This window comes from Lactuca virosa, chromosome 2, assembly GCF_052849685.1.
Source record: "Lactuca virosa cultivar CGN04683 chromosome 2, Lactuca_virosa_CGN04683_v6, whole genome shotgun sequence".
NCBI classification, from domain to species: domain Eukaryota; kingdom Viridiplantae; phylum Streptophyta; class Magnoliopsida; order Asterales; family Asteraceae; genus Lactuca; species Lactuca virosa.
The window spans coordinates 189,752,737-189,755,567 of NC_136427.1; the positions used below are offsets into that span (position 1 = coordinate 189,752,737).

General features: G+C 41.9%; 1 pseudogene; it reads right to left on the bottom strand.

Moving 5' to 3' along the window:
• Positions 1-467: 467 nt before the first annotated feature.
• LOC145158059 (septin and tuftelin-interacting protein 1 homolog 1 pseudogene) lies at positions 468-2,624 on the bottom strand (annotated as a pseudogene).
• Between the last annotated feature and the right edge of the window lie 207 nt (positions 2,625-2,831).

The following is a 2,831-nucleotide window of genomic DNA, read 5'->3' on the forward strand; positions in this document are numbered from 1 at the left end:
TCAGAATTACGTTTGCTTATTTATATTTCGGAGTTTTGTATATTGATTCTTGATCTTCTAATAACTAATCCATATTTTCATTGATGTTCTGTGGTGATCACATATCACCTAACATCAAAGGGATGGGGATGTTTTTTCACTGACATATATTAGAGGGGAAATTTATCAATGTCGTCATCTGTACTATCGTCACATGTCTAGAAAACGAAATTGAAGAAGTGACTAAATTAACAAAATGAACAACTGATTCTTGAATCAGCTTCAACCTGGGTTCTACTTCGCTCATCAGCCCATGGGTCGTGCGTGCGTGCGCGCGCGCACACACACACACTAATAATTAATACCACTCATTGAACCGGAGATCATTGATAAGCAAAAATATATAACCATTAGAATAGTAGTGAAACCAAACAAAGGTATAGTAGATCCATTCATATATATGAACTAGAGACAAACCAATATATCAAAAAAAAAGAACCAAATAAATCACTTAGAGAATTTCAGCCTCTTCTCAGAACCCAACCCTTGTCCAGGTTCACCAGTTGCTCAAGGGTTACAAGAGACCATCTGTGTTCAGTTTGAGCAAACAGCTTTTGGTTGAGAGAGTCTATGATTACACTAATGTTCCCAAACCTAAACACTTGATGGCCATCTTTCATTCTTCCCACTATAGGCATAAACAGCAAATCATTATCTTGTGCATAAACTCCAATAAGTTCCTTCAAACTCATATCAACAATACCAACACCACCAGAACCTGGTTGCTGTCCCTTTGCTGCCTGAGGTTCAGAGTGGGTCTTGATGTTTTCTCTGAAACCTGGATGGACAACCTCCAAGCCTTCAGCCGCCTGGTTCATCATGTTCAGACCAATATTAAGCCAGTATCTTACATGCTCATTCGACAGAAGCTGGGGTGGGATAAGATCCTTCCAACCCAGGTACCAATTTATAACTTGTTGAAAATCCGGCTTTGAACATAACCATTGGTACAGAACTTGTAGCCACTTGTTAAAAAACACGTCCATTATACGAAGCATGTGATGAGTCGGAATCGCACTAGCCCAAGTCCGGACCCAGTAAAACTGGTCAAGCTTCTGATCTGCTGGATTGACTTGGAATTCATGCATGACTGCCAGCAACTTTGGAATGATGTATCGGACCATCGTCTGTTCCCAGCTTGTCGGGTCAAAAACAGTCTTCCAGGGAGACAATATGTAGTAAGCTGACATATCACTTGGGTGCCAAGCATGAAGAACATTTTCTAGACGATTCCTTATGGTATGATGCAATGTCTGGAGCTTCTGCCCCAGCAATGGCAGCCATGGATGGACCCACGAATGTATTGGTATGGTTTCCCGACGTGGGTCCCACGAGTCGACAGCAGACGCTAACTTTGGCATGACAATGTTGTCAAGTATGGTTTGAAGAGCAGAGTGAGGGAGTAGTTGTTCCCAAGAATCTAGGAAACGGAGTAAGGGTTGAGGGTCCCTAGCTTGCATGGTGTTGGTAGCAGATATCCTTACAGCTGGGAACACGGCTTCCATAAAAAGCTGTGTGTAAGATATCTCATTTCCTTTCAATAAATCTTTCCATACCGACATAACATTCAAACCGTGTAACGGGTTTTGCAGTGGGTCCCATCCTTGGAAGACCCTACTCAGCAAAGGCAAGGCAAAAGAGGACGCGATAATAGCCAAACCAAACAGCTTGTACTCATCAAGATATTGTCTCTGTAAGTCCCCGAATGACATGGAAACAGACTCTAAAGTCAATGTCCCTAACAAGCTCTCCTTTGTCAACCGTTCCACCACATACACCATCTCTTCCATGCTATCAAGTTGTTTTTTCTGACGGGTGGCATCATCTTTTAGCTTCTCCTTTTCTTTTTGCAAAGTCACAACCGTCTCTCTCTCTTTTCTCAAGTCCCACATAATCTTCTTCATATCAAGTTTAGCCCAGGCAACAATCAATCTTATATTATGTTGGATGGGGCTTGACTTTTCTTCTTCTTGTTCTTCTTCGGCATTCAGATTCTCTAAACTTGTCATCACCCGAACTTGTGGTCCCCTCATGTCAAACACTTTCTCAACAACATCCAACCCTTGTTCTTGCTTCTTCATCAACAGCTCCTCTGCGGTTATGTACTCTTTTTCCTTCTTTTTTAAAACACCTTGTTTTAACCACGTCTTCTCTTTTTGTGGAAAAACCTTAATCTCCTCGATTGGTTCCTGCTCTTTATAATCATTGAACCCAATTCCCATATTCTTGGGACGCAACTTTACTTCAATCGGAGCAACAATACCTTGTGCATTCTTCCCTAGCCCACCTCCTCTATACCCCATCTTCTCAAGCAACTTCATTCCGATACCTTTTGTGTGCTTCTCAAACACACCAACGTCTTTTCCAAATCCTAATTTACTCGACTTCTTCTTGTTTAATGATCTGGACCTCTCAAGTACACCAACGCCTTCACCATCTTTTTTGTTATCCTCTTTGCTGCTGTCATGATCCATTGGCATCCTGGACACATCTTTCCTTCGTTTTTCCTTGGAATCACTGTCGGTGTCAAACATACCATACAACACATCGTGCTTACGCTTCCCGTAGTTTAATTCTTCCTCCATAAACCTTTACCCACTAATTCTTAAATAAACACTCACGTCTCAAACACAACCAGAAACTAAAAAAGAAAAGGTCTCAGACTGGGCACAAGATTCACGATTTAACCAATTACTGCTGAAACGTTGAGTTGCCCCCTTGCAATTTGCGCAGGAACGAGGGCGAATTGGGTGGGGAGATCAAACAACTGATTTGGGAACACCGTGAGATGT